The 14,080-nt window shown below is 43.0% G+C and overlaps 1 protein-coding gene across 20 annotated transcripts in view; it reads left to right on the top strand.

The window, feature by feature from the left end:
* Positions 1–1,420: 1,420 nt before the first annotated feature.
* Positions 1,421–14,080, top strand: part of BDNF (brain derived neurotrophic factor) — a 179,875-nt gene continuing 167,215 nt past the window's right edge. For 17 of the 20 annotated variants that reach the window (XR_008619569.1, XM_055091438.1, XM_055091436.1 and 14 more), the window contains exon 1: positions 1,421–1,727. The gene's annotated coding sequence lies outside the window, so the exon portion shown is untranslated. Of the gene's footprint in view, positions 1,728–2,637; positions 2,869–4,029; positions 4,130–14,080 lie in introns of those variants that run through there. The other 3 variants (XM_028501150.2, XM_007113739.3, XM_028501135.2) reach the window with 3 other exon arrangements.

The following is a 14,080-nucleotide window of genomic DNA, read 5'->3' as shown; positions in this document are numbered from 1 at the left end:
ATTTGAATAATTTGACTATTCAGTCCAACAGTTTGCAAAGAGGCTCTGAAAGATCACACATCCTGATAACACTTCCAAGAAACAGCTTCCCTTTATTGGGGGTGGAGAGAGGCAGGGATATTTCTAGCTAGAGTTCCTGATTTATTAGTCTTATCTCTGGCATTTAACTGTGTTAACTTGGGCAAATTATTTTGTGGCACTGAGCCTCAGGTTTTCATTTATAAAATAGGAATAATAGTTTCTGTGACTGGTCTTTAGGAGGTCTAAAACAGCTAATATAAGTGCACTCATTTTTTAAACTGTAAACCCTTAGGTAAACTGAACTGAGTATATAATAATATTATATACTCAGTACAACAGCACATTCTTGATAACCACAGGAGGGTCCAGGAAAGGAAACTGTTTATAAATCTTTCCCTTTCCCCAAATTAATGTTGGACTGTTTAGAGAAATTTTTAAAGCAGTGAGTCTTAGCAATTATTAGGTCAAACCCCTTTGAGATTACAGGAAAAATGCACATACACATAAAACTGCCTACCAAATTTGGGGGGAATGGGAGATTGCTATGACACTCATTTATGCATCTCTTAAGAAAGAGTGTTTCTCAAAGTGTAACCTCAGATTTTCTGCTTCCCCCAATCGCTAGAGGTGCTTGTTAAAATGCTAATTTCTGGACGCTGCCCCACCCTTACTAAATCACAATTTCAGGAGGAGAAATCTGCATTTTAATAGGCAACCCAGGTGGTTTTTTATGCTCGGAGGAGGTCCAAGGACTCCAAGTTAAATGCTGGGGTCTTGTTCCATTCCTTATTCTAAATTTTAAGGTGCTTACGAATCGGTCAAACTAATGGGAAGAAAATTTCAGCTTTAAAGCAGGAACCTAGGTAGACGGTTGAAAACGTTCGTCCAATGGCAAAATGAAAATGGTCCTCTGGACCCTAGCCACTTAAATTCTCTCCAAGGGTCTCGGCTACCTGCAACTAAGAATCCAAAAGACTGCTCTTCCGCTGCGGGGGGAGGGGCGCGAGGTGAGGATTAATTGAGCCAACTGCCCACCCCCTACACACACACACACACACACACACACACACACACACACACACACACACACACACAAACACGTTAAAACAGAGGCTTTTTATTTATCTTTGCTGTCCAGGTTCTTTATTAAAAGGGTTGTTTTATGTGTGTAAGTTTGCTAGGGAGGGAAGTGAAAACATCTGCAGAACCATGCAATGCCCTTTAACGGAACTCTTCTAATAAAAGATGTATCATTTTAAATGCGCTGAATTTTGATTCTGGTAATTCGTGCACTAGAGTGTCTATTTCGAGGCAGCGGAGGTATCATATGACAGCGCACGTCAAGGCACCGTGGAGCCCTCTCGTGGACTCCCACCCACTTTCCCATTCACCCGGAGAGTGCTGCTCGCGCAGACGCTCCCCCAGGCGAGCTAGCATGAAATCTCCCTGCCTCTGCCGAGATCAAATGGAGCTCTTCGCTCAGGGGGTGCGAGTATTACCTCCGCCATGCAATTTCCACTATCAATAATTTAACTTCTTTGCTGCAGAACAGAAGGAGTACATACCGGGCACCAAAGACTCCCCCCTACCACTTCTTTTTAACCAAAGGGAACGTGAAAAAAGAATAGAGTCTGGGAGTTTCGGGGCCGAAGTCTTCCCCAGAGCAGCTGCCTTGATGTTTACTTTGACAAGTAGTGACTAATAAGGTGGGTTTCTTTTCTTTCTTTCTCTTGCCGTTTTTCTCTGGTCGGCTAGAAAGCGTATGGCTTGAGTGAGGTCTGTCATTGCCTCGGCTTCCTGGCTGGAGCAAGTAACTTGGTGTAACGTTATCTGGGGGCGTTCATTAATAAAAAATGCCGTTATTATCTTGATTGAATTCCTATTAGGCGAACTCCGGAGAGGTCAGTGCATGAACTCTGTTTAAGCCGCGGCGTGTTTAAGGTAGCAGAGTAAACCAGTAGCCCCCATGCTCCGTGCGATTTCATTGTGTGCTCGCGTTTCCAAGCTCCGTCGTGCGGGAAGGTGCGGGAAGGTGTGTCCATGGCCCGGGAAACGCACGCCCTCTCCCACAGAACTTGGGTGCCGGGATGGGGCGGAGGGAGTTGCCGAGGAGGGGAGCAAGACCCTGGGGGCTCCGTATTCGCGCTCGCTAGCTCCTGCCTCGGCGCGCACAGCCTGGGTTTACGCGGAGGGCGCGGGACGCGGGGTTCCCCGGGGCGGGGGCTAGGTCGCCTCTCAGAGCCGCGGGCGTGGCGCGCGCGTCCAGTTGGGTCGCCCCAGGGACGGGCGCGGGGCTTGAGGGGCCACGTCACGGGCCCCCAGCGACTAGCGGAACAGGGCGCGCGGGCCCGGGGAGCTCTGGAAGCCCGGGGAGTCCTGGAGGCCGAGCGGGGGCAAGGGAAAGGCGCGGCTTCCCCTTTAAGCGGCCGCCCCGCACGGGTCTCGGTGGCTCGGGCGAGCTCGGGGGTGGAGGGGCGGGGGGCGGCGCCGTTTGACCAATCGAAGCTCAACCGAAGAGCTAAATAATGTCTGACCCGAGCTCGAGGCGCAGGCTGGAGCTCTGGGTCCCCGTCGCTGCCGCGCCAGGGCGCACCCGCCCGCTCGCCGTCCCGCGCACCCCGTCGCGCCGCGGGCTCTGGGGCGGGGCCGGGGAACCGGCCCGGCGCGCCCCCCACCTCCTCCTTGAGAAGCTTTGATGAGACGCCTGAACTGCAGCTGCCACCCGCTGCTGTGGGGCCGGCGGCGAGCGGCTCCGCGACGGGGACCGGGGCTGGGCGCAGGGGCCAGGAGCGGGCCAACGATGTGACTCCGCCGCCGGGGACCCGTGAGCTTTGTGTGAACCCCGAGGTAGGCGAGCATCGGACGTGAGTCTTGGCGCGGGAGCCGCCGGTCCGCCAGCGAAAGTTGGCTGGGGGTGGGGGGGGTCCCGAAGTTATCGGAAGAGGCCAGAACTCCTCCTTTCCTCCCTTGCACGAGTCCCGAGAAGGGGGGACTTCGAGTTGCTCCTTCGGAGCTTTCTCCTCCCACCCCACGATCCAGAGGGGCAGCCAGGACCCCCGAGGGAGAGGGACGCCGGGAAGCCCTGAAGTGGGGCAGAGAAAGCCAAGAGGAGACGCAGAGCTGCGCGATGGGAGAAGACGGCGCCCCGGGGTCCCCCGAAACCCTTCCCCAGCAGAGGAGAGGCCGTGAGAGCGATTTAGGGCGCCAGCTGTCGGGGGCCCCGACTGACGTGACGGGCTTGGGGCTGAGATAGGAACCTTTCCCATGGCCTGGGAGGTCCCCGCGCATATTTCGGGGGGCCCCTTGCTCCCTCAGCCTGCATCCCCGTCCGGGGCTCCAGCCGGGCTGCACACTGTCACCTGCTCCCCGAGAGTTGAGATCAAAGCGGACTTATCCAGGTCCAGTACCAGTTTATCTCGGGAAACTTGAGACACTGCTGCAGCTCGGACGTGAAAGGGGCTGCGGGACTCCGGGGCTAGTTGTGCCAACACCTCTCTCCATCCCGTGCCCCTCCCTTGAGGCACCTTACATGAAAGTAAAAAGTTTTGACTTTCGGGGTCTGGGAGGGATGTGTGTGTGTATTGGGGGGGGACAGGTTGTGACTCAGGTAGGTCTCTGGGGATGCCGAGCCGGGAAGAGGACATGGGTGAGTGAGCCGTGCCTGGAAAGAAATAGCTGAGGGTTGGAGGCTTTTTGCTCGACGGGCAGAGAAGGGGAATTGCAGACCGGTGGCACCCCTAGGGAAGAAAAGCCTTGGGGCTGCTGGGTGAGCTAGAGTCACTGTCGGAGGATGCTGTGTTTGTGTGTTGCGGGTGGAGCCGGGTGGAGGGACTCGGTTGGAGGGGCCCGAAGGAGGTGGGGGGTGGGGTGGGGAGAAAGGCGCTAGGGAAGGTAGAGGGTGCCCTCTGCCGGCCAAGCTGCCCCGAGCAGCTGCTGGGGGTGGGGAAGTGGTAAGAGACGGCTTTGCGGAATCCCTTCAGTAGCTGGTAGGAGGGACTTGTTGAATGACGCTTCTGACTCCCGACTCGGATGAATTTCGACTCGTCGCGCTTCTTTGGCTCCAACGCAAAAAGTTTTCCTCGAGCTGGGGGAGCTTTGACAGGCTACGGTTAGTGGTGTGTTAGGGGTTCCTGGATCTCATTTTAGTGTCCTTCAGGGATCTTAACACTTACTTCTGTACGTCAGCAGTAAACAGAGAACGTTTTCTGACAAGAATGCAGGAATGTTCTTGGCCAGAAGCAAAGAAAAGCATATTTCTGAGTGTTTATTAATTCTAGGACAGTTATCTTTTAAAGCAAAGCCATATGTAATTGGGAACGTTGATTTTTCACTGCATATAAGACTGCATATTGATTTTTAATAGAATATAATGTTATTAAATGAGACCTTCAAATTGGCTTGACTTTTGGGAAAATACCCCTTCTTTAATTTTATCCAAAAAAATCTATTTTTATATGTTCGTTATAAAGTCAGAGGCTTAAAATTATATTTGTATATACTTATATTTTTTGCATTTTAATTTATTGAGGTATAGTTACAGATTTAATTCATCTAAACATGGGACCCCTCGATGTTTACATTATTTTTAGGTTGAAGGTTTCTGAGACTATGACATGTAGCACTTCAAATTATTATTATTATAAGTAACAGATCACAAAATTTTGACCCTGGGAACCACCCCCCTTTAAAACAGTCTCTAACTCCTGTTCCTTGATTTTGCAAATACCTTGCTTAAGATTCTTCTTTTGTAAGTTTACTGCTGGACTTGCAACGGAGGTAAGAGAAAGGAAAGAGACACTTGTTGAAATGTAACCATACCTTTACTGGAATTTAAAACACATTGGTCACGCTTACTGGAATTCCAGGGCCATAAAGTCGTTGTCTTTTTTTTTCTTCCACTTTATTTTGCAAAATGTGATAAATGTTGGTAAATATAGACCGGTACTAAGTATTATGACAGGAGAAGCACTGTGTATGTAGAGCTATTTTAAGTCATTACAGAACGTTTTCTATTTATGAATGATATAAGCAGAAAGAAATGATTTCCAGATAAACAAGACTTACGTACATGTTTTGAAGCATTAGAACATTGCAGACACACTTAGACATCACATTTTTTTTAAAAGGAAAATAACAAGAGTAATTTTTCACATACCTTTGGAGCCTTTCATTGCCTGTTCAGAGCTGAATTAGTGACTGGAAATCTTGTTTATTTTAAGATGATATTTAAGATCTTTTGAGATTTATAGCAGGTCAACATTAGAATATCCAGAAAATAAAGCATTTAGGAACTCTGTTTTAGGATGTCTTTTCAATAAGTGTAACTTTTACTTGCAAACAGAAGGAACTAAGAAAGTGATCATTTGCCTAAAATACAATGAACTCCTCAAATGATTCATTTATACTATGTGAGTTAATTGCCTAAATCTCAAAATGGCCACAGAGGGGTGGGAAGGTGCTGGAATATTGCTGGTTCATTTTGATTCACCAGGAGAGAGGGAAGTCCTGTAAATAAAGCAAATTTCTAAAATCCTGGCTCAGAGTCCTTGAGTTTCCTGTTTAATAGGGGGACCATCAGAATGTAAGTTATTCTCTTCTTCCTGGAATGGTTAAAGGTCCCAGCTTTTCAATAGTCAAAAAGCAGATGATTGATAATCTCATTTCTTTTCAACATAAATAGCTCTGGTTTGTAACTTAAACACACACAGCAAGCTGAGTACACCCACCTGATAGTACAGCAAAGAGCTTGTTTATGTTTTTGTACATTTGTCTTCAGAATCTTCTGTAAGTATCCAACACCTCCGCCACCACCCAACCCGGGTCACCCACATCCCTCCACAGCCCCTACATGCAGGTAGTGAATTTGTGGAATGTAAGAGCCAGCAGCTTTGGGTCTTAACCATAGACTTAATCTTCTACTGAGCTTCAAGAATATTGAAGAAGTACACAATGGAAAGGTCATATACTAGTAGTTGATTAACATTTTAGGTTTTGGAGGTTAGTCCCAGAGTAGACAGAAGAACGATTTTAGACTGCTTGAATGAAAACAGCATGGAGAAGTATTGAATATATGAAAGCTCAACTCTGAATACCTTTTAAAATGAGAAGCACTGCTATTTCAGATGTCCATAATACTGAATTTATTTTAATGGTTGAAACATAATTTTCAACTTTCATCTCCCTGTGTAGAAGATTTGTTTGTGTGAGGGGGCTAGCCTAGCCTAGCCCAAAGCATGTGAATATATCCCTTCAATAGGGTAATTGCTAACTTGTCTCAACTTGTTGTCAAACAATTGTTATGGAGTACTCAGTTTCCACTAATTGCAAAATTGCTGCTTAATTGAAGGACTCTTAACCATCTAGTGCAGCCTTACAGCCACTGGCAGGCTCTGTAATCTCAAGCTGTGAATTGCATTTTAATAGAGGAGCGGAGGAGAGAATTCCGGGAAATTCTAGGTTTAAAACAGCTGGCTGTTGTTCAATGGAGGAAGAAGTCATTTGAACGTTAAGTTGCATTGTGATAAATTTTCTTTGTTAGGATGAATAACATGCCCAGATGGGCATTCAAAAAGTGAATGAGTGAACTTCTTGGTTACACTCTGCATCCATTTACAATGTTTAGGATGGAGTAATGTCAAAAAATAATTGATGTTGGCAAATGAAATCCGTATGTCATTTGTATGTGGGGTTTAACCCTAGGAAACATAGGAAGGCATTGGTATTTTTAAGCTTAGACAAGTGTCCTCAAAGTCTCCTTAAACTTCCACTTAAGGCATAGAATTACTTAATCCTAAATCATTTTATACTTTAAATGCATCTCTGACTTTCCAGAATACTTATACTAAAGCCTTAGAAAAGTCATGGACCCATTTACTAAATATATGGAATCGTTATTGATGATAGACACGAAACAAGCTCACTAATATATGGACTTTGGAAAACTTTTTGGGGTGAGGGAGTGGTAAATGGCCATGTTTTCTAAGTGAACTGGAAGGTATCCTTATTTCTGTAAGAAAAACACGTATAAGAAGTATTTAAATGAAAGTACTCAAATTCAAGTACAAACTCTGGGACACTTATACTCTTGGTGAAACAAATCTGACCCAATAATACTGGATGCTAAGAAGTGACTCATTGCCTTGATATCTCATCTATACATTGCCTAAAGTTTTAGCATGTTTCCATTAGATGAATTGGGGGCTGGGTGTAGAACAGGAGAGTGACTGGGGGGAAGCAAAGTCAATTCACAAGCTTCAGTGACAGCCATAATAAAATAAAAGTTTATTTCCAAAGAGCCCAGAGAATAATGAATGTTACGCAGTTTTCCCCAGAGGTTCACTTGAAAGAACTTTTCATTGGTTGTCACGGTAGTAATGTCTTGATTTTAAAAGCTCACAGAACCTAGTAGCTCTTAAATGTGCTTTCATCTTGGTTCCTTTGGTCTGACTGAAGCTTTATGACGACCCTCTGTGTTTTTGACATGCCCCTGCATTTTAAAGGGATGAGGCAGGCAAAGGAAGATTCTTTAAATCTAAGACAGCATAACTAGGAAATGTGTAAAATCATATGGTAGAAAAATCACTTAACTTCAAGTGGCTTATTAAAATCAAACTAGAAGGCAATCTTTCATTTAATTACAGCTAGTATGTATAAAATTAAGATTTATGTGATGGAAATGCAAAGAAAAACTGGACAGTTTCAAGGAATTTAGGCAACTCATCAAAAGTTTAAGTAATAGCGCCACCTAGAGAACAAAATCACCAGCTTTACCAGCCAAACAGCTTATTTGCCACATGAGCCATTTTCTAAGGCTACAGTTACCAGGATTGCCTTGCCACCCTATTCGGATTTGGTGAGTGTATGTGCGGGGGGGCAGGGAGGGGATGGCTTAGGATGCACTTGGGACTGTAGATGAGATTTTAAAACAGGCTGATCCATACCCATACCTCAATACCTACACTAAGTCCTTTTAACATTTTAATATTAGCCAAGTGTAGAATAACCTGCCGGGAATAAGGGCTGGCCTCCTTTTTAACATTTATTATTTTCAAGGATATATGCTGAAGCATTGAATACAAAGGTTCTGATTTTATTTACTTGCTACAGGCAATCCATTGCCCTTTCTGAGATATAATAACACTAAATAAATAGGGTAGAGAGACCTTAAGAATGTCTTTGATCTGTGATCTCATTTTAACTTTAATGATTTGAGAAGAATTAAGAGTAAAATAAAGGGTCATGTATGTGGCAAGACTTTAAACACCAAAAAAGTAAGGGGCGGGGAAAGGACAAGGAGAAGGCAATTTTAAGAGTTGCCTCAACCTTAGAATAAATAAAGATGTACATCTGAGCCAGCACCAAAACCGGTAATGGAGCCAGGAGCCAATAATTACAAATTAGCTTAAAATTCTTTGATGACAAAATCTGCATTTCATTCATTTTTGCACGCTTCCAGAATAGTATCCAAAATGATTCTGGTAGCAGAAGAGGCACTTAGGTAAATATTGTTGAATGAACAAATAGATTGATTAATAGTTGCCTCAGATTCTGACTAGCAATGTGGGCAATGAAGAAACTTTATAATTATAGAAAAATGTGTATTTGTTTTGCTGGCAGAGAGGCAGAAATTGGAAGAAATAAATTAATAATATTTTTGTTTTTCTAGTATGTATTATAACTGTCCTTTAGTTGGCTTAATTCTAAAGGAATTAAGATACTTAATTCTATCTTAATTGTTTTTTTTTTTTTTTTTTTTTTTTTTTGTGGTACGCGGGCCTCTCACTGTTGTGGCTTCTCCCGTTGCGGAGCACAGGCTCCGGGCGCACAGGCTCAGCGGCCACGGCTCACGGGCCCAGCCGCTCCGCGGCATGTGGGATCTTCCCAGACCGGGGCACGAACCCGCGTCCCCTGCATCGGCAGGCGGACTCTCAACCACTGCGCCACCAGGGAAGCCCTAAAATTTCTTATGTACAATTTGGCTCACTCATAAAGTTGTCATGTTTGGAACATATGAAATGTTAAAGCTGATTTAGACAGTAGCAACTATAAAGCTACTGGTGGATTTTCATTTAAATGTTTTCAGTTTTGGGGTACTGGTGGGCAGTGCCAGTCATTGTGCTTCAGGGAATGGAAAATGGTATATGTTAAGTTTGTTCCAATTTCTGGTAAGCAGTTAACCAAAGAAAGTCATTATATTGTCTGTGTCAAGCATAGAAGCAATCAGGTGCAGAAAACTTTACTTTTCAGGAAAAAAATTACTAAGAAAAAAACTATATATCTATAGCTTATGCATATATATATAGAGAGAGAGATGGGGGTGCGGTGGGAGAGAGAGAGATAGAAGGAAACTCCTTGAATAAAATTTTTGCCACATGGGATTTAGTCTAATCGCTCTTGGTTTGGAGCTGTTACCATCAGCATTTGCTGCCTTTTCTGATACTTGCTTTCTGCTTTTGAAAACGGAACCTGTGCTCAAATCGAAACAAGTTTTTCTATCTTTTCACATGTTCATCTGTTTCTTGAATCATGGGGAGTGTTTTTAAACACAGATAAATTTCCTTTACATCATGCAGAAGCTGAAGGCCGAGAAATTTTCTTCATGCTGCGGGCAGAGATGCTTGGTGGAGTCCCAGGCCACATTCCTAGACCAGACTGGTGAAGGTGTTCTCTCTTATGTAACATGGGGAAAGCACATCCAGCATTCACACACTGGCTGATAATGTGTCTGAAGTCACAGATGATGGGCTTATCATTTTGAAACATAAAGCCAGCAGACCTTCTGTTGGATGATAGAACCTGGATCATTTACATTTACTTAAATGTAAAATACTGTGGTTAGGTTAAAAGTCAAATGTATAAATAGAATATAGAGTTGGGACAAGGCTTTGGGGGCTGACTTAGACTGTATAAAGGAAACTCAGATGTTTTCAATAACCGCAGGTTCAATGGGAGACAGTGGTGTGTGTGTGTTGGTGGGCGGTGGGGGGCTTTGGACGAAGCTGTTGCAGTTTTGGTCTGTACTAGTAGAAGCCTAACACGCAAATGGAGAAACTAATAATTTCCCCCCATTTCTAAAGTAGACTATGTATGGAATATCTTCAGTTTAAGGAACTGAAATAGGTTGCTTTAGGTAAAGCATTGACAAATTGGTTTATATTGAGATCATTGTGATTATGATGCATAGGAAGTTGGAAACCATTGGCAAACGAGGAATGGCTGAGGAAACTTGGAATGGGTGACTTGGGGACAAGAAAACTTAGGCTAGAATGGTGAATGTATTCTTTCTCCCTTAGGTAGTCTGAATCACATGATGGTAGGTACCTGGAAGGCTGGGTTAAGAAGAATTCTGGAGCTGTCCAGGCTCAATGAGAAAGAATGTTCTGACTGTTTCTGCCCACCACGGCTGGGGGATTAGAGTGGCAGCATGTGTGACATGTTTTTGACGTCCTAATTTAGAGGACAGTCTTCACGAGTGTAAAGAACTGGCACGTGGAGGAGGGAGAGGGTTTTTTTTATGTTGCCCCAGAGAGCAGGTCTAGCCCCAGTGATATAATTTACGCACTGTACGTAGTATCTAGAAGAACTTTCAGTTCCAATTTAATTAAGCAAATATTGCAGGCTCACTGCATACAAAGCACTGTGTTGAGGGAATTATGATCTAACAAAGAAAAAAAGAAGCTTCTTTGGAATATGATCAGTTTTCTGTTATAGATGTTTAAGCAGAGCCTGAAACGCATGCAGAAAGGACAGCTGTTAACATGGGAGGTCAGAGTTAGGTATATTCTGAAGTACCTTTGTACTCCTAAGTTTTTCAAATATATTGATCATATCATAAGTATGCTCCTTATTTTGAGTTCATATACAATCCTAATGACGATCACATATTTCTGTCTTTGGATCCACTACCTAAAATAGGGGCCGTATCATGAATTGAGCCTCAGAAGTCCTTCCCATTTCTTTGCAGAGTGCTGGGCTTTTACTTTTTTCATGCTTACAAAAGTAATTATTTTTCCTTTGGATCAGACAGAGTGGAATGTTTAAAAAAAGAGTCCTGATCAGATTCAGATGCCCAAATTGCTTAAGAGATTAGCTTTTGACATTAGATTTTTTTGGAGAGTTCAGCAACTGAACTGAAAAAAACCCTCAACATTCACCTTCCCCTTCTGGGAACTGCAGAATCCTCAGCTTTCCAAAGAGTTTCTTTTTTTAAATGTAAACTGTCAAAGCAGTGGACCCCTCCCCCAACCCCTTCAGGCTTCAACATGGATGGAGTTAACTTTTTTTTTATAACTTATTTTGCTCTTCTGTAGATCAGTTGGAGATTAACCAACATGGAGATGTCATTAAAATGCAAGTTTAGACCCTAGGTCGCATGGCCCACTCCTAGTACTCATGAATATTTATTCTTCATGGTCTCTCATACTGCTTTCAAATATTCATATTGTCAGTCATCAAAGCAAGCAGTTTACTGTTTACATCCCCTTTAGAGCATCACATATTTTATATATAGTCCATGTTGCTACATGTATGTTTTCTCCTGTTTCAAGGCTTTTCTTTAAAAAAAAGTAAAAGTATTACACGCGGGGAATGATTCTTTTATTTATTGATTCATCAAGTGTTAATTGAGTGCCCAGTGGGTGCCAGGCACTGGGCTAGATGGATCCATCCATCTTTAGGTGCCCCTTGATAAGGAACTCCATTGATTCTGCCAGGTAAGTGTTCCATTACCTCTTCATATACTCACTTCAAAAGAGTATTTTAAAAATCTATTGAACAAATTCCTGAGTCATTTCAGAACTTCCTGCCCATCCTGTATTTTCAGTTATGGATTGTGATACTTTGGAAGGATTTATGTCACTTTTAAGAGATTGATTTTTTTTTTATGTATAACAATCAGGTATCATTTCATGTTCAAATTAAGGCAACAAAAATGCTTGTTAGTGTCTTAAACATTTTGCTATTATTTGAGGATATTTCAAGAGGAACTCTTTTTTTAAATTAATTTTATTTATTTATTTATTTATTGGCTGTGTTGTGTTTTCGTTGCTGCACGCGGTCATTCTCTAGTTGTGGCGAGCGGGGGCTACTCTTTGTGGCGGTGCGTGGGCTTCTCATTGCGGTGGCTTCTCTTGTTGCAGAGCACGGGCTCTAGGCGCGCGGGCTTCAGTAGTTGTGGCACACGGGCTTAGCTGCTCCGCGGCATGTGGGATCTTCCCGGACCAGGGCTTGCACCCATGTCCCTTGGATTGGCAGGTGGGTTCTTAACCACTGCACCACCAGGGGAACCCTCAAGAGGAACTCTTGTAATGATGCTGGTAGAAGCCACAGTAGAAGGAGAACTTCTGGACTAAAGATGCTGTTCATTTCCACTGATGTTATGATGGATTTTTTTCCGTACTTACAAGGACATGTTTGCGCCTTTTAGTGTTCAGGAATGTGTTTTTTATTTGGCAGTGTTTATAAACCCTGTTTGTTTCCCCCCTAAAGAAACTAAAAATGTGAAAATGCTTCCATTTACTAGAAGCTGGTTTCATGATTATGCTGAGTAAGAAAAAGAAGGAAAAATCAGTTTAGTAAATACTATATTGCCTTTAAACGTTAGTCAATAACATGCTTAAATGGTAATTTTTTTAAGAGTTTCCTAAAACCACTTTTCAGTCCATTGGGTGGTCTCCTTTCACTGTGAAGTCAGGAGGTGTTTTTGCTCAAATACATGGAATAAATAAGAATCCATATGTAGTGTTTGTGGATCATGTAAATATGTCAATGGAACTAGAGCACAGTTTGGCACCATCAACTCAGAAATGTTTAGCTTCTTGATATACTGAACAAGGAAGCAAATTTTCACATATTCTCTTGTGAATCTCAAAAAAAAAAAAAAAATCACAGGATCAGGAAGTGGTAATAGATCCCATTTTCCTTCTAATACCAAACCTATAGCCACGTTTCTAAACTTCTTCACTCCTGAGCAGGGCAATCAGAATAAACCATAAATCCATAAATAAAAAAAAAGAATAAGCCATAAATAAATAGTGCCAGGACTATTCCATTCATTCTTTGTTCTTTGAGACAAAATCAGAGGGTTAGACACAGGTCCTCTAACCTCCAAATTAGTGGTATAAATGTAAATAAGTACATTGTAGGACTTTTTTTTTTTTTTTTCCTGTAATACAATCTTACTTAAAACCCCAATGTGTAAAACAAAAATAAGCAGGGCTGAGTTAGTTGAACTGCAGGTGGGAACATCGGTGCCCTGTCTCCTTGATCTCGATTTAGACCCTTGCAAGAAGTCTCTTGACACTCTTGTCTGCAAAACCCAGTTGGAAAACTGTTGTTCTAGAGAAAAAAATCATTAAGTAGAAATCCCAAAGTCTTAAATCTTCCTTCCTTCTTCATGAAAATGACTGTCCTGCCCGTTCCTGTGGCCATTCTCTTGCATTGAGAGTTGTGTTCATCTGCTTGTTTAAATTATTCACGGATGGTAACTTGGTAACATAGATACGGGTATGTGAAATTTTCCCCACTGCATAATTTTTAGAAATAATCATAGACGTGTAACGGCTGAGAAGCAACGCAAGGTGACCTTATCTTAAAGATTTTATTAATCATTGAAATTTATCACCATTAATAAAATTTATTTTAAAATGTTCTTCCTAAAATACCAGTATATTTTTCTGGTTTTCACATCCCTAGCAATGATTTTCTTAAAACTTTGAAGTGTCTATTATTCCAGAGCATCTGATTGTTCTTCAGAGTTAGTCTCATCTAAGAATTTAGGGGAACCCTCGCCATCACTGTTCCAAGCAGTATCGGAGATTTTTTAAATATATGTATATAAATTTATTTATTTGTTTGTTTTTATTTTTGGCTGTGTTGGGTCGTCATTGCTGTGCACGGGCTTTCTCTAGTTGTGGCGAGCAAGGGCTACTCTTCCTTGTGGTGCGCGGGCTTCTCATTGCGGTGGCTTCTCTTGTTGCCGAGCACGGGCTCTAGAGCGCAGGCTCAGCAGTTGTGGTGCACAGGCTTAGTTGCTCCGCGGCATGTGGGATCTTCCAGGACC

Source organism: Physeter macrocephalus, chromosome 16 (genome assembly GCF_002837175.3).
Source record: "Physeter macrocephalus isolate SW-GA chromosome 16, ASM283717v5, whole genome shotgun sequence".
NCBI lineage: Eukaryota > Metazoa > Chordata > Mammalia > Artiodactyla > Physeteridae > Physeter > Physeter macrocephalus.
The sequence above is the reverse complement of the archived record's forward strand: the minus strand, read 5'-3'. Positions and strand labels throughout refer to the sequence as shown.